Consider the following 22,740-nt stretch of genomic DNA (forward strand, 5'->3'; position numbering starts at 1 on the left):
AGAAGAGGAAGGACTGGATTAACAGTAGGAGATATTATAGAAGAAGAAAGTCCACCAGGAAAGAACATCCAGAAAGAGAGTTAAAGAGGGGGGAGGGCAACATAAGAAAGATTCAAAGAATTGAAGAGTATGAAGATAATTCCAAAAAAGAGGTGATTTGGGTCGGAATGTTGAAGAGAACCAAAGATTTTTAAATCAACACACAGGAAACATAAAGGGAAACCTCCTCAGAGCAAGGCAATAAGTTAGTATAAGCGAAAGCAAAGATGAACTAAAGAAAATTAAGGGTGTAAAAGCAGTTTCAGAGAAGTGGTCTTTAATTGTGGTTGTTTTACATTTGCTTTGTTATTTTTTCCAGTTGAATGAATACAGATGATACTGTTTTGGTTTTTTTTTTCATAGCTCAGTTTCTACTGGTATATAAACTAAGGTCATGGCAAAAGTGTGAGCCAAGGACCTAGCCTTTTAGGTTTCAGTTATGTTTCCAGGTCTGTGTGGAAGTTTGGTTTTGTGTGTGTGTGTGTGTGTGTAAGTTTTAACTCAGGCTAATCTTGAACCATGATCCACCTTCCAATGCCTTCCTTGTATCTGGGATCACAGCTATGACCCATCAGATGGGGTTCATGTGATCCAGATGGAGTTAAACTAACATTTGGGCTAGAATGGCATCAAATATATACTTGTTTACCAAGTAGTTAGGTTAACAGTTACTGAGTTGAGCTTGACATTACTTAATAAGAACGTTTTAGACCTATATGTTAGAAATAATCCTATGAACATACTAAGAAAAAGGATTAAACAGAGAGAACAGAATTTTCAGTGTTCTATTTTATTCTGAATTTCAAACTTCATAGATTTTTTAAAAATATGTGACAGTCTTGGGGTTTGAACTCAAGGCCTGGGTTTTGTGCCTGAATTGTGTGTTCAAGGCTAGCATTGCACCCTTTGATCCACAGTTAGTCTTCCAGCTTTTTGGTAGTTACTTTGAAATAAATGTTTCTAGGACTCACCTAGATGGCTGGCTTTGAATTTCAATCCTAAGATCTCAGCCTCCTGAATAAAGAGGAATACACATGTAAGCCAGCAGACCTAGCAGAGATAGCAGGACCAGGCATGGATTTTTTTTTAAAATGTAGTCCAAGGTTCCTCAGAATTATGTTTCAAGCAAAAGTTGCTTTGTATCGTTTTTTTAAATTTAATTTAATTTTATTTGTGAACATACTGTACAGAGGAGTTACAATTACATGGGCAGGATAATGCGTACATTTCTTACCAAGCATTGCACCCTCCTCCTTTGTTTACCCTTCACATCCCTTCCCAGCCTCCCCCTCCCCCCCAATCCCAATCCTTCTCCTTCCCCCCCTTCCCACCCCCCCCCGAACCGACGTTTTAAAGCTCGTTTTGGACATGACAACTTGTACTTCTCGTTGTTGCATCAGGTCCACGTGTATCTTAAACAACTGGTTTTTCCCCCTCTCCTCCACAAGTTATACTGACATCAAATATAGTGAAAGCAGGGGTTATACTGTGGGGGAGGGACATACAAAGCAACAAAGAGATAATCTTATAAATGCGTTAGAAACAAATGCATGAAAGAAAAAAAACATTAAAATACATATCTAAGGGTTCATTTTCCTAACATCACATTATCTGACCTTTTCCGCTTGACTCATACATATACTAGATATTGCAAATAAGGGAAACTGTGGGACCTATGTTTCTTTGGGCCTGGCTTACTTCACTTAATATAATTTTTTCCAAGTTTTTCCATTTCTTAACAAATGGGGCAATGTCATTCTTTCTGATGGAGGCATAGAATTCCATTGTGTATATATACCACATTTTCTTGATCCATTCATCTACTGAGGGGCATCTGGGTTGGTTCCATATCTTAGCTATGGTAAATAATGCTGTAATAAACATATTTGTGCTGGTAGCTTTAGTGTGGTCTTGTTTGTAAACATTTGGGTAAATGCCCAAAAGTGGGATTGCTGGGTCATAGGGGAGTTCTATGTGAAGTCTTTTGAGGAACCTCCATACTGCTTTCCAAAGTGGTTGAACAAGTTGACATTCCCACCAACAATGAAGTAAGGTTCCTTTCTGTCCACATCCCCTCCAGCATCTGTTGTTGTTAGAGTTCTTGACTTGGAACTCAAAAAATTAAACCCTCCAACAACAAATTCTCAAAGAAACAACTGCCCAATAAGTGGGCGAAAGACTTAAAGAGAAACTTCTCTGAAGAAGAAAGAAGGATGGCCAATAGACACATGAAGAAATGTTCAACATCCCTAGCCATAAAAGAAATGCAAATTAAAACAACATTGAGATACCACCTCACTCCAGTTAAAACAACTGGTTTTTGCTTTGTATCTTTAAAATGATTTTCGGGCTAAAACTATACTTTGTTACTAGTCTTACTGATTTAGACCCAAAAGGGTTTAAAAAGCAAAAATTAATATCCATGTCTCTAGTTCTCATTTATCGAAATCCATTTTGAATTCATGTTGGATTTTCTACCTGTAAAAGAATTGTTTGGGACTGGGCGGGGGGGTTGATGTAGCTAAGTGTCATAGTACATGCTTAATATATAAAAGGCCTTGGTTCCCTTCCCAGTACAGGTAGTAACAATTAACAATAGCGGCAACCACAATAACAATAATAAAGCTGTTTTCATTGGGTTGCAGTGGTGATTATTTTTAGAGTTTATGGTTGATGTTTTCTAGATGTAGAACTACTTACAAGCTAGAATTGGAGAATAAATATGAAAGCTTTCCAAACTTTTTAAAAAGACTTTTCACTATTTCTGTTTAGGAATATACTCATTATATTACCTGTTAAGGATGACCAATATCTATAATTTGGCCTGAAAGGCTAAGGGGAATATAAATGTGTATAATAATAGTATTTGGTTATAGTTATTGTACTTATTTTCTATTTTTATGTTTGTTTGCACAAACTGGTCTCAAACATTGTGACACAACTGATTTTCCAACCTCAGTATCCCATGTGTTAGAGATCCAGATGTGTCCAACTTCCTACCCATTTTTGTTGAAATATCAGTATATATAAATTATGACTTAAATACTTGAAATTACTGCATATTGCTACTTTTATGTACACTTGACAGGTATCCTTTCCCATCAGCATGTACTGACAAGAAATTCATTCTAAAATAAGATAAATGGGGTGGCCTATCATTCCATGTTTACTGGAATTGAAGCTATTCAAGAGATTGATTCACTTGGAAGATTGATTACAAATTTGAACCTCTGACTCTCAGTCTCCTCACTACAAAAATGGTAATGTTTCAGGTTCTCTAAAGATATTCTAATTCTAAATTTCTTCAATTCTAGGACATGGTCATGAGTTAGTCCAAGTGGACACCCAGGGGAAAACAGCATGAAAGGCGCATGAAAGGAGATGCCTGCTTCTAGCCCAGGAAACAACACATGAAACACTTGGTGTCTTCAGTTGTCCTGTGTGTGAAAGTTCCTGAGAAGACAACCAAATGGTTCTGACCACTTATCACCATATCTCAGTGATGACTGGTTATTACAGGTTTCCTGATCATAGCAAACATGTTAACTCTGTTCCTCAAATGTAGTTCATCAATCTCATCAAGTTGCCCATCACCTTCTTGCTTTTTTCTAGACAATTTCCACAGTCCGATTTTACTTGGAGCTGCAAACATGATGCAGCTCTCTCTTCCTGCGGTGAGCTACACTTCTCTAACAGGAAGTGTCTGTAACTTCTCCAGAGTCCAGCCTCCAACCTTCACTTCAGCATGGCCACTGCCATCATCCTTGGCCACCTCTTTCCATCCACTCATGGGGAGTGCCTACCTGTGCCAATATTCTACCACAACCATGTGGGCAGGGCAGGCTGCACACAGCCATAAATCTCCAGCTCAGCTGCCTCCTATTCCAGGATTTGGGAATGGGTCATGCTAGGCCACAACACTGTGACTCTCACTCACTGGGGCACAGTGGTCTATCAACTTTGACCGGCCAGTACTCAACATGTGCACATGCCAGAGCCATAGTCTCTTCTTATCCATCACTGTCTCCCAGCTTCTCCCATGGGAAATAAAGAGGATAGTCTGTCCCCTTCCTCTTGGGAAAGAAGCCAAGGCTGTTGCTATCACCCCCACACACTGGGGCCCCTGGTCACTGGAGAACTCAGTCCCTGCCTGTAGCCTTATGGCTCTGTGTCCTACATGAGGACACAATCAGAAATGGTGATGGAGCTCAAGGATGCAGCCCAAAAAGGATTTACCACCAGTTTCCACCTCCAGAATGTGCTATTCTGAGACTGGTGAACCCATTGCAGTAATACACGTTCAAGGTGAGTAAGAGAGCCAACAGAAACTGGATTTGCAACATCCAAAAAAAGGGTCTCTTTGTTCTTTATGTAAGCAATGATGAGGCCATAGATAGATAGAGTGGAAGTCCTGAGCCACAACCAGTACCTTCACTACATCCTTTCCATGATTTGACATGAGGAAGAGCAGACTAACAGCAAGGCTTAAGTGATAAAGCTTTGACTTAGAAAGCACAATGTTCTGTGTACAATGCGCAGTACTAAGAAATTATCCATTAATTATTAAAGGAGTAACTACGAAAACTTTCATGGCCATGTGAACTGCAGGAGATGACCATAGGCATATAAAAAGGAAGTGATGCTTTTTACTCTCCTTGAAAAACCACAAGACTGGAATTATTCCCAATCATTGATTTGTTAATGTGGGTTCTTTGAAAAATACCTCAAAACTTTGGGGGTTGTGACAGTTAAATTTTCCTTGTTTGTAGATGCAGTTAAATGCAACGAGGCTCTGGATATGTGCTTTGTGTGTATTTAAAGTCTTCTTACTGGGTTCCAGTGGCTAATGCCTGTATTCCTAGCTACTTAGGAGGCTGAGGTCAGTGTATATTTAAAGCTAACTTTGGCAAACATGTTCTTGTGAATCTTGTTTTCAGTTAACCAGCCAAAAGTTGAGGAATGGCTCAAGTGGTTAGAGCAACAACATTGAGGAAAAGGCACAAGCCAGAGCACAAGGCTCTAAACTAAATCCTTAATGTCAATGTCCATGTGGACATATACATACATGCGCACACACACAAACATGTAAACTCACATGCACACACACAGAAAAACACAAAAGGAATACATTAAACATTCTTTTTTCTTTCTTGGTCCGTGAAGGAACATGAGACATGTTATAATAACAGGACAGTGACAAGCATACAGAACCCTGCAGTGGAAGTAAGAAATTAATTGTGTGTTGTAAGTTTAAAGATTGAAATGTTGGTCTGTGTTATCTTGAGAAAGGTAAAGTCATCTTCTAAATAAAATAGCCAAATTCTCATGAGGCATCAACTAAAACATATTAGGGGCTGGACATCGGTAGCTCATCTCTATAGTCCTAGCTACACAGGAGGTTGAAAATTGACCCTGAGTCAGAGTAATCTTTGTTATACATAAGTCAAGCTAATAAGCCAAAAGCCAGAATGAATCTGTGACTCAAGTATTAAAGCACCAGTATTGTGTGAAAACTGAGAACACATTAGCCTTTCTATCACAACTACTGACATATCATACACATAACACAGAGTACCAACTCCTACAGATATGAGGTATCTAAGATTAGTCTTGGGACAGTTAAATATAAAATATGGGGGAAACTTCCCACAGAGATGTCAGTGCTCAAGATTATCCTGGTGGCAGAGGCTAACGTGGGGTCTTAGCCAAGTAAACTTTCACAGCACAAAGTCTACCCAGAACATGGCTGACCATAATTATCATGTATTTTCTCAACATGTATGCTCAGAGCAACAAGATGTACAACTTCAATTAACCTGCAAACACATTAGTCCCTATCACACTTTTACTTCACTAGTGAGGTACAGCAGTGGGCTGGGATCACATTATAGGCAAAGGCTTATTATGGCCTCCATTTTAGGGCTGAGTATCTGAAGACCTCAGAGATTGCAAGTGCTCCTAGGTGTCCAACTTGGTGTTCTGAGAGCTTAATCAGACCTTGTAGGTGAATGAGATCAAACATCTGAAGGGGCCTACCTACAGAATAAGGAGCCACATCCTTCTTCCCTCATGCTGGTGGGTACTTCCTTTCCTGACCATTCTTACCAAAGAAGCACAGGAGAAAATTCTGCTGCCAATGTCCATTTCAACCCATATTACTAAGTGTTTACACATATGCAGTGGTTCACCCTCCAAGCTGCAGTGGCCTGAGCCCTTCTGCAGACTTGAATCAAGGTACAGGTAAAGGAAGAGTAGATGGTAATGATGGAAGGTGGGAAAGTATTACAGAGTAGGAGAAGGAGATTGGATGGAGGGACACCTTGTAAAAAGTAAGTTGTGTTTTTAAAAATTTGAGATGCAATTCCTCAAATTCCTCATTTAAATGTACAGTTAAGTGCTAAGAACCATTAGAGAATATTCTCTAAAAGAAAACAGCTCTATTCCTCACTTTGTGCTTGGATGGCACCTGAACTCAGGATCTGGACACTTCCCTTCAGCTTTTGTACACTAGGCCAGCTCCCTTCCACTCAAGCCACAGTTACACTCCCTGAATTTTCCTGAATTTTGCTGGTTAATTAGAAATAAGAGTCTCAGGGATTTGTTTGTGAACCTGACATGGATCTTGGTCCTTAGATCTCAGCCTCCAGAGGAGCCAGGCTTACAGACATGGCTGCCAGTGCCTAGATACTGTCTCACTTCTGAACTTCTGAATGAGACTCATACTTATCATTAGTAGTATGCACAAAGACTTTGCCACTGAATAAACTGATAGAAAAACCCAGAGTTATTGAATAATGAACAGCATAGATAACTATAACAACAACAATAACAAAACTGTTTTAATTGTAATGTGCATATTTTAAGACCTTTAGGATGATATTTTCTAGGGTTTGAGAATGAAAATAGAAAATTTCAAAATCTTTTTGAAGACTTTTGTGTTTATGCTTATATTAAAATAACTGTCAGGAGCTATTATTATCTATAAATTGGTCTATAATATTAAGAGAAATATGAGCGTGTATAAAATAGGATTTGTTTATATTTATAGTACTCTGCTTATTTTTGGGTTTTATGCTATTTTGTCCAAACTGATCTCAAACATTGCCACACAATTGGTGCTCCAACCACTGCATGCCACATGCTAGGAATACAGAAGTTTCTGGCTATCTACCAATTTTTATTAAAATATTGCACTACATTAATTATGACTTTAAAATTGAACATTAGAGCATTTTGCTGCTTTTTCACATAGTTTTTACAAATATAGTTTTCCTCTCAGTATATAGTGGTTCAAGTGGTAGAGCACTAGCTTTAAATAAAATGTTCAGGGACATTGCCCATGTTGAGTTCAAGCTCTAGGACCAGCATTAAAGAAAAAAAAGAATGCTCTCCAAAGTAGTAAGCTGGGCATCTGTGGCTCCTTACTGTAATTCTAGCATACACAGGAGGCTGAAATCTGAGGATTGCAGTTCAAAGCCAGCCCGGGCAAGAAAGTTAGATAAGACCCTTATCTACTCAGAAAAAGGCAGAAGTGATGCTGTGGCTTAAGTGGTAGAGTACTAGCTTTGAGCAAAAGAAGCTCAGAACAAAGCTCAGGCTTAGAGACCAAGCCCCGGAACACCTCCCTCACCAAAAAATGCATAGTAATGTACTGAATAAAAAATAAGCTTGGGGGGGGTGTGAAGGGAGGGAGAACGTGGGCAGGTGGGGAGGAAGGGATGGTAGGGGAAAAACAAAGGAGGAGGTAACATTGCTTGATTGGAAATGGACTCATTACCTTACTCGTGTAACTGTAACCCCCTCTGTATATTATTTTTACAATAAAATATATTTTTAAAAAGTATAACCAAAGGGGCTGGGAAGGTGGCTCAGTGGTAGAGCACTAGCCTTGAGCTGAAGAGCTGAGGGACAGTGCCTAGGCCCAGAGTTCAGGCCCCACGACCAGATTCCCCCCCTCCCCCCCGCCAAAAAAAAAAGTATAACCAAAGGGCTGGGAAGGTGGCTCAGTGGTAAAGTGCTTGCCTTGCATGCCTGAGGCCCTGGGTTCGATTCCTCAGCACCACATAAGCAAAAAGAAAAACCCCAGAAGTGGCGCTGTGGCTCAAGTGGTAGAGCGCTAGCCTTGAGCTGAAGAACTGAGGGATAGTGCCCAGGCCCAGAGTTCATGCCCCACGACCGGATCCAAAAAAAAAGTATAACCAAAATTGTATTGGTTCAAAAAATTGGATCTAAATAGAAAAAAAAAATCTGGCTAGAAAATGATCAGCAATAAATCTTATGAATAATCAAAAGAGAAGTAAGGATATTTAAAACAGCAGTTAAATAGTTTATACTAACAAAATGTGTCAATTTCTGGTAGAATGCTTTATACCATACAGGGGTGTGCATATTGCTAGTCTTGAATTAAAATCTGAGAGAGAAGTATAAGGGTGGGGGTAGGGTGATGACTCACATGTGTAATTCCAGTTGCCCAGGAAACTAAGATCTGAGATGAATTTGTGAGAAAGGAGGGATGACTGGATTAATTGGTAGGCAGCTATTCTAGAAGAAAGCTTAATAGGTAAGAAAAATCCAGAAAAAGAGTTAAAAATGAGGGAGGACAAAATAGGAAAGATTCAAAGAATTAAGGAGTATAAAGACAATTTGTGAAAAGAGGTGGTTTGGAATGGAAGGTTGAAGAAAAACAAAGATTTTTAAATCAACACAAAAGAAGCTATGGGTTTTTTTTCTCAGTTGACTCAGAATACAGATGATGCTGGACATTGAAAAGTGTGAGCCAGGGCCTTAGCCTTTTCTGTTTCAGTTATGTTTACTGGTCTATGTGGGAGTTTTAACTCAGTCCGGCCTTGAACCATGATCCACCTTCTAATGCCTCCCTTGCATCTAGATCACAGCTATGACTCACCACATGGGGTTCATTTGATCCAGATGAGGTCAAATTAACATTTAGGCTAAAATGGCACCGAACCTATACTTGCTGTTTATCAAGTAGTTAGGTTTACAGTTGCTGAGTCGAGCCTTGACATTACTTAAGAATCTTTTAGACATATATGTTAGAAATAACTCATACTATAAACATACCAAGAAAAGGGATTAAACAAAAGGCTGGGAAACAGCATTTTCAGTATTATTTTTTATTCTGATTTTAAACTTCATGGATTTTTGTTTTAGTTTGTAGGTCTTGAGGCCTAAACTCAGGGTCTGGATACTGTAGCTGATCTGTTTGGCTCAACGCTATTATTCTTCCACTTGATCCTCAGCTCTCCTTCCAGCTTTTCCATGATTAATAAATGTCTAGGACTCTCTGACTTGGCTGGCTTTGAATTTCAGTCCTGAGATCTCAGCCTCCTGAATAACTAGGATTATAAGTGGTAGATAACAGAGCCAGAATAGCCAGGCATAGATTTTTTTGTAGTGAAGTACTTCAAGTTTCCTTAGAAGTAGATTCAAGTAAAAGCTGTTTTTTAATTGTTAAAATAATTTCCCACAAAAATCCATTCTTACTAAGACCTACAGCTTAAACTTCTTTAAGGATATAAAGCAAAACAATCCCCATATCTCTAGTTTGACATTTTTCTAAATCAATTTTTATGTCAGTTTGGACATTCTAAATTTAAAAGTGTTATTTGGGGCTGCATGTACCACAGGGTTATACTTCAGGCTTAATGCATATTAGGCCTTGATCATCTCTTCAAGATAGAGCATAACAACAATAATAACATTAATAGTAAAGCTGATTCAACTGGATTCTAGAGCTGGTTATTGTTCACACTTGTGGGGTGATATTTTGCTCATGTTGAAGATGAATATAAGGTAGGATTTGAGAATGAATATTCATATTAAACTTCATAATTTTTAGATTAGCAGCTTCTGTTTATATTAATGAAAATATCAATTGAGAAGATTGATATTGATTATTGTGAAATATAAAGAGAAATATAGATGGGTACAATAAAAATTCTTTTAAATGTATTAACTTCCTTTCAACTGTACCATTTTTTCTTGTTGTTCCTCTGCTTTGCTTATTTTTTCTTTGCTATGTCCCCAAACAGGTCCCAAACATTGTGACACAATTGATGCTCTCGCCTCATCATCCCCAACTGCTAGGCATACAGACGTGCCCAGCTGCCTACCCATCTCTACAAAACTTGTGACAAATTAAGAATTTGCGTTTAGTGCATAGTACTGCTTTTTACATACTTTTTTTTTCCTTTGGTCAGGTCGTGGGGCCTGAACTCTAAGCCTGGGCGCTGTCCCTCAGGTCTTCAGCTCAAGGCTAGCGCTCTACCACTTGAGCCACAGAGCCACTTCCAGCTTTTTCTGCTTATGTGGTGCTGAGGAATTGAACCCAGGGCCTCAAGCATGCAAGGCAAGCGCTCTACCACTGAGCCACCTTCCCAGCCCTCACATACTTTTTACAGATATAGATTTTTTGTCCATATATAAGTGCTACAAATTGATTCTAAAACAAGCCAAGCGGGTAGCTTGTAATTCAAACGTGCACAGAATATCCACTACTGAAAAGGTTAAAGTGGAAGATTAAAAATTGTAAGCAAGCTTTGGCAACATACTGACAAATTATCTCAAAAATACATCTTAGCAAGGCACTGATGGCTCAAGCCTGCAATCCTAGTTAATAAGTAGGTTGAAATCTAAAGATTAGTGTTCAAAGCTAGACTGGGCAAGAATCACCATGAGACTCTAGCTCACTTAACTACCACAAAGTAAGAAATGGAACTGTGGCTCAAGTGGTAGAGCAGTAGCCTTGAAAATTATAGTGAGGAACAATACTCAGGCCTTGAGTTAATGGTCTAGGACCAGCACACAACCACAAAAATTCTTAATTATTACTTTCCACCTTTGTGCTTGTTTTGGACTAAAATGAAGTCCATGATGCTCATTTTTCATCATATGGCATGTGTGCTAATATAACTTCATTTAATATCTATACGATATTTGGATGCTTTACACATATCCAAATTTTCATATTTTATATTTTTTCTGTAAGTCATATTTTTCATTTTTGTATACTCTGCACCATATACTGTATCTTCCCACATCATGCCACTTTTATTCATTATCAGTTACTAACATCACTATAATTATTATTTTTACTCTATTACTGAGGGGTAAATGGAAGCCCAGAAAGTTTAACATTTTTCTTGCTAAAAGCACTTCTTGAGAACCTACTTCTCAGGATGTATTTGTGACTTTGGATCAAAATCAGTTGTGAAGACCTTAAACAATTCTTCTTTATTTAGCATCTTGTCTGTGCTTACAGTAAACTCTAGAACATGGCAAGTGAATTGCACAATTTAGAGAGACCCAAATAACAGTAATGGAAATATTAACACTGTTTCATTTGTGTTTGTGTGTATGTGTGTGTATGTGTGTGTATGTGTGTGTGCCAATGCTGTGTGTTGAACTCAGGGCCTGGTTCCTGAATTCAAGGCACAGGTCCCTTTGTTTTTGCACAAGGCTAACACTATACTACTTAAACCAAAGCTCCACTACTGGCTTTCTGCTAGTGAATTGGAGATAAGGGTCTCAGATCTCTCTGACCTGGCTAATACTCAGATCTTAGTCTACAATACAATGACCAACATGTACTGCTTCTCACGAGTAACATCAATTGCTCTATAGGAACATTTGTATTTCTCCCGAGTTGTGGTCTTTGCTCAGAACACAGAGTCTGTCATAGGTGTCAGGCTCAGGAACCTGATACTAATGTTAGCATTATGGAAGAACCTGAACCATCAGGCTCAGCTCTGACCCTCAGTTTGTTCATTCCTCAATTGGTGATGTTGGAAGTTCTCTAAATATATCCTACACCCGAAATACTTCTATATAAGAACATAATCATGATGTAGTCCAAGTGAAGACTCAGGAGATGAAGAAAAAGGAATGAAGATGCCTGTTTCTCACCTAGGCAATAACACATAAGCCAGATCACTTGGGGTCTTCAGTTGTCCAGCTTGCAAGGGTTCATCAAAAGAACACCAAATGGCTCCCACCACTTATCACCATGCTAAACTGAATGTTGATATGTCAGTGATGATTGGTATTAGAATGTTCTTGATCAGAGTAAACTTAAAATAACCCTTTTCATCCAAGGAAGTGAGACTCTATCAAGCTCATCAAATTTTCCATTACCTTCTTCCTTTTTCCAGGTAATTTCCACAATCCATTTTTACCTAAAGCTGCAAATGCTCTGAAGCTCTCTCTTCCTGTGATGAGTGACATTTCTCTAACAGGAAGTGTCTATAACTTCTCCAGAGTCCAGCCTCCAACCTTCACTTCAGCATGGCCACTGCCATCATCCTTGGCCACCAATTTCCATCCACTCATGGGGAGTGCCTACCTGTGCCAATATTCTACCACAACCATGTGGGCAGGACAGACTGCACACAGCCACATCTCCACTTCAGCTGCCTCCTATTCCAGGATTTAGGAATGGGACATGCTAGGCCACAACACTGTGACTCTCTCTGACCAGGGCACAGTGATCTCTTTGTCAACTTTGACCAGCCAGTACACGACATGTGCACATGCCAGAGCCATAGTCTCTCCTCATCCATCACTGTCTCCCAGCCTGGTTCAGGTGACCCCAGCTCCTCACATGGGAAATGAAGAGGATAGCCAGTCCACTCCCTATTGGGAAGGAAGTCAGGGCTGTTGCTGTCACCCCCACACATTGAGGCCTCTGTTCTCTAGAGAACTTGGTCCCTGCCTGCAGCCTCATGAGGACACAATCAGAAATGGTGATGGAGCTCAAGGATGGTCAGCCCACAAATATTTTACCACCGATCTCTACCTCAGTTATCTGCTACTCTGCGTCTGCTGAACCCACTGAAGGAACAAGTGTTCAAGGTAGAGCATCTAGAGTAATATAACTAAGAATCCAAAAAGGAGGTGTATTGGCAGCTGAACATTGATGAGTCAATAGATAGGTAGAGTGGAAGTCCTAAGCCTTAGTCACTACTGTCACTCTGTCTTCTCCACATGCAGCCCCTATAAAAGGCAAACAGGGTTGAGGACATCGCTCAAATGGTATAGCACTGGTCTAGTAAGCAAAAGGCCCTGGATTCAAACCTCACTACTATCTTAATTTTAATTAAGTGAGAAAAGATGTCAACACCATTTGAGCTGCACTTTGAGCTGAACTCCCACTGAATGCATGATAAGGATATGCATGTTTCCAAAACTGTGCTCAAAACCCCATCCACTGTAATGACGCCATTCCTTTGCATTCTTGGGAAAATACTTCAGAATTGAGGTAGTGACAGTTACATTTTTTTTGTGCTCAGAAATCATGCTCAGCCTATGACTTTTCTGTGTACTTCATGAACAAAAATTCTTCTCTTGAGTTGGGTGCCAGTGGCTAATGCCTATAGTCGTATCTACTTAGGAAACTGAGACCTGAGCAAACATATCCTTGTGACTCTTGTTGCCAGTTAGCCAGCCAAAATCTGAAGTAGAGACATGACTCCAGTAGGCAGAGCATAAATAATCAAGAAAAAGAGCCAAGGTTATACACACACGAATACAAAAAACAAGTGAGAATACACAAAATTATCACCTTTCTTTCTATTTGTCTTTATGCTGAGAATAAGGTATACCCACAGGAAAATGGCAACAATTGAGTACCATCTGTGGGACAGAAATGTTAGGCTTTATAATACATTTTTTAAGTTTGTGGAGGATACTTGAATTTGAACCTAGTGTCAAGGGAATAGTAAAAAAGTGCTCAACCACTGAGTCTCACCCTAACTCCAAAACATTTCATTTTTTTTTTGTTTTGTGTTTTTTGTCGATCATGGGGCTTGAACACTGGGCTTGGGCGCTATCCCTCAGCTCTTCTGCTCAAGGCGAGTGCTCTACCACTTGAGTCACAGTGCCACTTCCACATTTCATGTTTTTAAAATAACTTTCCATTTTCTTTGACTTCCAATAATAGTCTGAAATACAAAGATGTAAAAAAATGGCATTATGTTATATCACATATGGCAACTAGAGCCCTAACCATCCCTATCACAAGATTCTTGTTCATCATTCTAATGTGAGCCCACAGAAACACATTCCTTAGTGTTGGCAGACACCCGCTTAATAGGTGAAGAGGTAGAGGAAATCACTAGCCAGGGACTAATTTCTTCCATTCAGGGTTAGTGATGGAAACTTTCCTGGAGACAGATATGTCCCTAAGAATGTGACCTCCAATCTATACATGATGTATGCAAGACAGTGCCAAGATCTGCAGGAACATAAATTTTTAATAAATTGAGAGTATCCACCCATTTAGTTAGGGCACATTTGAATAATAACTGCAATCTAAGAGGCTCCCAATATCTCAAGTACAGTCTAGCTCCAAGTGAGTAACAAAAGAAGAAAAAGTATTTGGGAGAAATTAAAAGCAAGCTTCTGAAGCTTCTGGATGCCTTCAAGATCTCTATAGAAAGCCACAAATTTCCATGATTTCCTTTAACAATCCATGACATTCTTCAGCTTCTGGCCTTCATGAATCTTTTGGGCCAAGGGGAAAAGTCTTTCAGTGATAGGACCAATTGGGAAAAGAGAAGCCTGAGTTTGGATGACCAAAAAACAATTGAAAAGGGAATTGAATGTGGCATGATCTTGCAGACATTGCGACCCTGAGGTACAACATTTACTGTAATTTTAAATATATCTTAATTTTAATTTAATTAACTCATTGGCAGATTTTGACAAGTTGATAGTTGACACAACAAACCAAGTAAAAAGTATAAGAACCATCAATGTCACCCCAGTGTAGGAAAACTCAAGTGTCAGCAATCGTCCCACTGTTCAGGAAAGAACAATCATGAAGGTTATTGAGGTTATTAATGATACTCCTAGGGCCAAAGTCCAGCGTCAGAACCCAGAGCACCTGTTGGAGAAAGAAGTGGTTGTGTGCATCCAACGAGGCAGTGTCAGGACTCCTGTGAACACAGTCAAGCACTCAAGTAGCAAACCTCCTAATGTGGCATCCAGTAGGGCCAGAAAAACTAAGAGCCATGGTCATGAAAACACAAAAGCATGGGAGAAAACCACCCAAAGAATGGTGGATCAAAGAAACATTCTGGGAACAAATTGAAATCAGAAGAGAAGACAACTAGTACAAAGAAAAGGCACAAGCAAAACCAAACCAAGCCTTACCAAGAGTCCTTGAAAAGGCCTCAAAGCAACCTAGCCATGCATATGATGGAGTCAGTGCAGGTTTTTCACGCACTGGGGAAGAAGAATGAGAGGAAAACTGGGCTGCTTTCCTCCGGGGCCTGGGGTAATGTAAGCAACTCCAAAGACACCAAGTTTTCTCAAGCTAACCAATCAAGACCGGATTCTACTCCTGTGAAAGTCCTAAGAAATTTCTGGTAAAGAAAACAAAGAGGCTTTTGTTCTCAGCCGCCAACCTGTCATCCAGACTGAAGAAGACCCAGAAACTTCAGGGCCATGTGAGCCATGGCCACGGCCGCATCGGCAAGCACTGGAAGCACCCAGGAGGATGTGTTAACGCTGGTGGTATGCATCACCACAGTGTCAACTTTGACAAATATCACCCAGGTTACTTTGGGAAAGCTGGGATGTGGCATGACCACTTAAAGAGGAACTAGAGCTTTTGTCTAACTGTTAACCTTGATAAATTGTGGACATCAGTCAGCGAGCAGACACGGGCAAATGCTGCCAAAAACAAGACTGGAGTTGCTCCCATCATTGATGTGGTTCGATGGGGCTACTACAAAGTTCTGCGGAAAGGAAAGCTTCCTAAGTAAACTGTCATTATGAAAGCCAAATTCATCAGCAGAAGAGCTGAGGAAAAGATTAAGGGTGTCAAGGGTACCTGTATCCTGGTGGCTTAAAGCACATAGAAGTAGCTTCATTAAATGCTTAACATTCTTTGATTTGTGGTTTGAGTGCAGGTTTTAAAGTGGCATCTCTCCCTTCCTGTCTGTATATTGGGATCCTGTCAGATGGATCTTAGAAATGAGGGGTGTGTCCTCTGCTGATACCTGTCGACAATTAAAATTTGTTTTAAAAAGAAAAAGAAAACAAAGAGCAGTGCAGAAAACCAGTGTCCCTCCCCATGCCAGAGTGAACTGCTGCCTCCACCTTGGAAGGTCAAGTTGGTGCCTTTGACTTTTCTCTCCCCAGAGAAGCCTCGAGTTCGATCTGTTTCTCATAGGCCACAGTCTCTGGCCTCCCGCAGACCCACTGGAGCTGACCCTGCCCGGCCTCCTCCTAACACAGCCCAGCCTGTTCCAGTCAATGCAGCCCAACCAGCTACTGACAACTCATGTCTGATAGTTCCAATCAAACCACCTTGGCCTACTTTCAGCAATTCCACTCTGGGGGCAATCAACCACCCTCCTCAGTCTGCTCTTTCTAGGAGGCCTGCACCCTACAAAACCTCATCCTTCACATCTCTGCAGTACAATCCCCTTTCCACTACTGCCACCAAGCTCAGCTCAATACCTAAGCCTCCACACCAATATCTCCTGCAAGACTTCAGCTTGAAACCCATTCCATGGAGGAAATCTCATGTTCCTGGGCCAGTAGAGTCAGATTCCATCAGCAAGGAGCAGAGGCCAGAGCGCAAAGCCATGAAAAGGTGGGCTAAGCAAGAGCGTGACAAGGCTGCCAAAAACACCTTTGTGGGGAAAATCCCATTTTACCAACAGAGACAAACAGACATGGAGATTACCCAATACTATGGTTATGCAATATGAGATCTGCAAAGACTGTGAGTTCCACATTATTTACTAGATGTTTTCCCCCATATATATGAAGAAAATATAGGCATTTATATATATATATATATATATATATATATATATATATATATATATAAATACATTGATACAGACAGTACTGATAACAAAAGTCTTCTCTACCTGATATATTTTTAAACAACAAAACCGAATAAAAGAATATAAAGCAACTGATTTAAAAATGGTTAATAAAGAAGCTATTTACATTTTGAGTAATTCTTAAGGCTTGTGGGGTATTTTTTTATTGTGAAAATACTGTACAGAGGGGTTACAATTACATGGGCAAGATAATGAGTACATTTCTTATCAAGCATTGAAGCCTCCTTGTTTCCCCTTCCCATCCCTTCCCATCCTCCCTCTGCCTTAGGTAGAGGTTGTCGTTAATGTTTGCACTGGAAAGAAAAACAACGTTGCATGGTAGAACAGGGCAGAGAATGAACATCATTAACTACAGGAGAAGGAATATATTCCAGGAATAAGAAGGTGCAGAGTATCTGGAGCTTATAAAGAGGACAAGATCAAACATCTGAAGAGGTCTAAATACAAACGAAGGGCTGCCACCTCCACTTGTGCCACCTCCCCTAGCATTCCCAGTAATGGAACAAAACGAACAAAATCTGTGTCCATTCCCACCCAGAGTAAGGTGGGGGCAGGGAGGAGCATGCATACATGCGCAGTGAGTCGTCCCCCAAGCTGCAGAGGTCTGAATCCTTCTGTAGGCTCAAATCAACGCACAGCCCGAGATGGGTAGAGGGAGGATAGAGTAAGGAATCATGGAAAAACAGCGTTTTAAAAATTATTTCTTGAGATACAATTAATCAAATTCAGCATTTTAGGTGTACAATTCAGCGTGATCATAGAATATTGCCCACAACTAAACACCACGATTCTTTATTATTTGTGCTTATGGAGGGCTGCACTCAGCTTCTGGTTTCTGTCCTTTAGGTTTTCATTCAATACCAGCACCCTTCCACTTATGCCTCAGCTCCACTCCCAGCATCTGGCTGGTTAACAGCAGATAGGAAATTCAATGATTTGTCTGTGCTACCTGGTATGGATGATTTTCCTCAGATCTCAGCCTCCTGAGCAGCTAGAATTATTGGCATGAGCCACCAGAACTTGCTTAGTTCCTAACTTCTAAATGGCCCTCATATTTACTGTCAGTAATCTTCACAAAGATTTTACAACTAAACAAACTGATAGAAAAGCTCAGTGTTTTGAAAGAGATGAACAAAGGAATGAAGGGAGAAAGGAAAAGAAATACCACTAGCTTTAACAATTTCAGAACAGTAGCAGTCTAACCAATGCTGAATAAGCAAACATTTATAATTCTGAAAAATGTTCCCTAATCAAAAAGTCCAATATTAGTAAGTTGTTAATTAGGAAAAGAAAAAATAGAATTAGCAGAACCTAGTTTGGAAGTTTGTAATTAGGCTAACTCAAAATTTGACTTTACGTTATTAACTATTCTTTTGAAATGTATGAAAATATTTGATAGTTACATAGTGGTCAAAAGTGTCTCAATATTTTAAACCTAAATGATGCATATGAAATTGGTCATAAGTAAGGCAGAAACCAAAAATTCTAAATTTGCCTTGCACTTGACATTTGCCAAAAAGACATAAACTTACAGAGAAAATTAAGTTATGTTTGAAACAAGAAATCCAGATCAGAGCAGAACTGAGTTTCTAGAAAGTATGGCAAAGAGTATCTTTTGTATAGAAATAGTTCTACTGAGATTAAAAGAATTTCTCCATCAGGTGCCAATGGTTCATGACTGTAATCCTAGCTACTCAGAAGGCTAAGATCTGAGGATCAGGGTTCAAAGCCAGCCTGGAAAATAAACTACGTGAGCTTCTTATTAAAAAAAAACAGATAGAAGTAGAAATATGATTCAAGTTGTAAAACACTAACTTACACAAATAAGTTCAGAGACAGCACTCAAACCCTGATTTCAAGCTCCAGAATCAGTAAAAAAGAAAAGAAATGACTTCGCAATTACATAATACTGTATTGAACAGAGCATAAATGATCAAGGGATATGTGGAACAACATAAGTTAAATGCTTTACAGTAACATAATCAGTCCAGCTATGGTAGAATGCCCCAACCATAACTAGATATAAGGGTTTCTGGTCTTGAATTAAAATCTAAGAAAAGCCAGCACCGGTGGCCCATACCTGGAATCCTAGCTACTAAGGAGGCCGAGATCTGAGGATTGAGGATTGAGGTTTGAAGCCAGCTGGGGAGAAAAACTTGTGAGACTCTGATTAATCACAGAAAATACCAGAAGTGGGGCTGTGGCACAAGTGGTAGAGTGCTAGCCTTTAGCAGGGATAGTGCACAGACCCACAGTTCAAGCCCCAGAATCAGCAAATTAATTAGTTTTTTTTTGTCTGTCATGGGGCCTGAACTCTGGGCCTTGGCGCTGTCCCTCAGCTCTTCAGCTAGAGACTAGTGTTCTACCACTTGAACCACAGCACCACTTCCAGATTTTTCTGCTTATGTGGTGCTGAGGAATCGAATCCAGGGCTTCATGCATGCAAGGCAAGCACTCTACCACTGAGCCACTTCCCGGTCCCAATTAATTAATTTTTTAAACCTAGGAGAGCAGGACTTGGTGGCATAACAGTTCAAGCATGTCATCTCATCTACCTAGGAGGCTGAAATCTGAATATTGCAATTCTAAAAATCGCAGGCAAGTAAGACTATGAGATTCTTCAATAAACCACCCAAAAGCCAGAATTGGAACTCTGGAACATCAGAATTGGATGCTTGTCTTGTGCCTACCTAGAACATAATTTTTAAAAATTATTAATGGGCTCTCACCTTGTTAGCCAACCTCTGTGGAATGCTTCCCGAGGTCATTGATTGCTGCCATGATATCTAATAGAAAATATTTCTTCTGTAGAGTCTTTCTGGATGGAATCCACTCACCTTGAATGGTCCCTAGAAATTATTCATTTGGCTTGTATTTATAATTTGGCCTCTTAAGTGGTGACTTCAGTTTTTATGACTGAGTTTCACATTATGAGTTACAAGTTTTAGTCCTTAAAACTAGGAAAACAATGCATAGATAAAACAGAACATATGAAAATAACGAAGAGTCTATACATATACACCAATCAATAGCATAAATGAGATATTTGACATAAGGGCATGTAATATGTAATTATAATATTTACTATTAGGACATGAAATATGAGAAAACTGTAAATGACTTTATTCATGAACATGTAAAAAACACTAAGATGATATCCTCCATATAAGAGCTGTATAGTAAAGGGAATGCTATTTCTGTCTTGTAGGACAGATATCCCTAGAGGCCAAATATTCAGGAGCTATTAGAGATCTCCTGCCATTCTCTACCCAATCCCATTATCTTCTTCAGATTCAGATCTTGTGATTGGCCACTTCAACCCATTAAACTGCACTAATGTATGACATCATTCTCCCACCTAACCTATCACCACCTAGTAGAATCTTGATGTTTCCATGGAGTTGTCTGTAAAAAAAACTTGGACCCTTGCATGTGACCAGTGGACAGCAAGCAGTGTCCAGTGAGCTTCATACTGGACATGTGTGCAATTTAGTTTTAGCTACCCACACACTTCTCCTGTCATCCCCTCTCTCTTCTATCTCCATTTGATGTGAATCATCTCACAATGTCAGGTAAGAAGATAAACTTCTTAAGGTTTGTCTAGTAGATATTCCTGACCCTTAAATTCAGTAGTAGCATCAAGTCCGCTTCTATTAATCAAGGGCAATACTGAATTAGAAATCTGGAGACTTAAGTTCAGATTGGGCTGTGATAATTACTAGGTTTGTAAAAATACATGGCTTAATATTTCAAAAACCTGTTGCTTCATTTGCCACATAAGGACAGAGGATTGCCCATCCTCTAATTCCTTCATAATTGTAATACTGAGTCTTAGAAGATATGTGGGTATAGAGACAGAAGATACAGGCTCCTTCAGAGTGTCGATATTATCCAAATTAATTGAGAAAGATACCTAGGTGAACCAGAAAACAATATACCAACATACTTAATGTAACACTCTCCTTCCACTAATAATTCCACTTAAGGATTTCAATTTTAGAACTTCGAAATATGTAAATCAGTTTTGAAGTCAGTTTGGGTTTTCTATATGTAAAAGAATTGTTTGGCATTGGGACGTAGCTCATTGTCACAGTTCATGCTCAATGTATACAAGGCCTTGGTCCCTTCCCAGTGAAGATAATAATAAATAACAACAACTACAATAATAAAGCTATTTTAATTCTAATGGTGCCTATTTTTTAGGACTTTTTGGATGATATTTTCTAGATGTTAAAGGTTTGAGAATGGATATGGAAAACTTCAAAATCTGTTTGAAGACTTTTGTGCTAGTTGTGTTTATATTAATTAAAATACTAGCAGGTACTATTAATATCTATGAATTAGTGTGTAACATTAAGAGAAATATGAATGTATATAAAAATAGGATTTGTTTACATTTGTTGTACTCTGCTTTATTTTTTGGTTTTATTCTGTTTTGCCCAACCTGATCTCAAACATTATAACACAATTTGTGCATCCCACACTCTAGGAATATAGATTTACCAATCTTTATTAAAATATGGTTCTACTTTATGACTACTTAAAATCTAGCATTAGAGGGAGCTGGGAAGGTGGCTCAGTGGTAGAGGGCTTGCCTTTCATGCATGAGGCCCTGGGTTCGATTCCTCAGCACCACATAAGCAAAAAAAAAAAAAAAAGCCAGAAGTGGCACTGTGGTCAAGTGGTAGAGCGTTAGCCTTGAGCTGAAGGGCTGAGGGACAGCATCCAGGCACAGAGTTCAGGCTGGACCAGACTCTTCCCCCGCCCCCCAAAAAAATCTAGCATTAGAGCATTTTGCTGCTCTTCACTTATTTTACACAGATACACTTTTCCTTTCAGTATGTACTGGCTTGGAATTCATTCACACCAAGCCAAGTAGGTGGCATGTAATTCCAAGTTACTTGGAATTGAAGCTACTCAAGAGGTTCAGTTGCAAGGGTACAAATTTGATTCTAGCACTGGCTATTTAATGTTCTCAAATGAAATTCTTAGCCGGGTGCTGGTGGCTCACATATGTAATCTTAGTCACGAGGCTGAGATATGAAGATCTCAGTTCAAAGCCAACCCAGGCAGGAAAGTCCTAAGAACCTTATCTCCACAATTAACCATCAGAAGTGGAAGTGTAACTCAATAGGGAGAGTGCTAATGTTAAACCAAAAGTTCTGAGACAGCTCTCAGGTCCCAAGTTCAAGTCCTAGGACTCACACACACACATACACATGCACACACACACACACACACACACACACACACACACACACACACACAATTCTTAACTTACAATTACCTTCTAATTGTGTGCTTGTTTCTGGCTAAAATGAAGTAGATAATGATCATTTTCATACTATAGCATGTGTGACACCCTGTCCTCAATTATTAGTAAATATACATACTTGAATACTTGAAACATATACAAATTTTCATTCATATCTTTTTTATTTTATTTTTTACAGTATTTTTTATTGTGAAAATACCGAACAAAGGGTTTACAATTACATGGGCAAGGTAATGAGTGCATTTCTTATCAAGCATTGTTGGCTCCTCCTTTGTTTCCCCTTACCATCCCTTCCCATCTCCTCTCCCCCTCACCCCCTCACCCTGCACCAAAGTTGTAAAGTTCATTTTTGACATAACATCTTGTATATTTCATTGGTGCAATGGGTCCACTTGTATCCCTATTTAAACAATTTGTTTATTCCCTTCCCACAAATTATACCAACACCAGATACAGTGAAAACAGGGGTTATACCATGGGGGAGGGACATACAAAGCAACAAAGAAATAATCTTATAAATATGTTAGACACAATAACAAGAAAGAA

The 22,740-nt window shown here is 39.4% G+C and overlaps 1 pseudogene; it reads left to right on the top strand.

Moving 5' to 3' along the window:
- Window positions 1-15,090: 15,090 nt before the first annotated feature.
- Window positions 15,091-15,911, top strand: LOC138804874 (large ribosomal subunit protein uL15 pseudogene; annotated as a pseudogene).
- Window positions 15,912-22,740: the final 6,829 nt, after the last annotated feature.

Source organism: Dipodomys merriami, unplaced genomic scaffold (assembly GCF_024711535.1).
Source record: "Dipodomys merriami isolate MVZ:Mamm:240054 unplaced genomic scaffold, mDipMer1.0.p SCAF_378, whole genome shotgun sequence".
NCBI classification, from domain to species: domain Eukaryota; kingdom Metazoa; phylum Chordata; class Mammalia; order Rodentia; family Heteromyidae; genus Dipodomys; species Dipodomys merriami.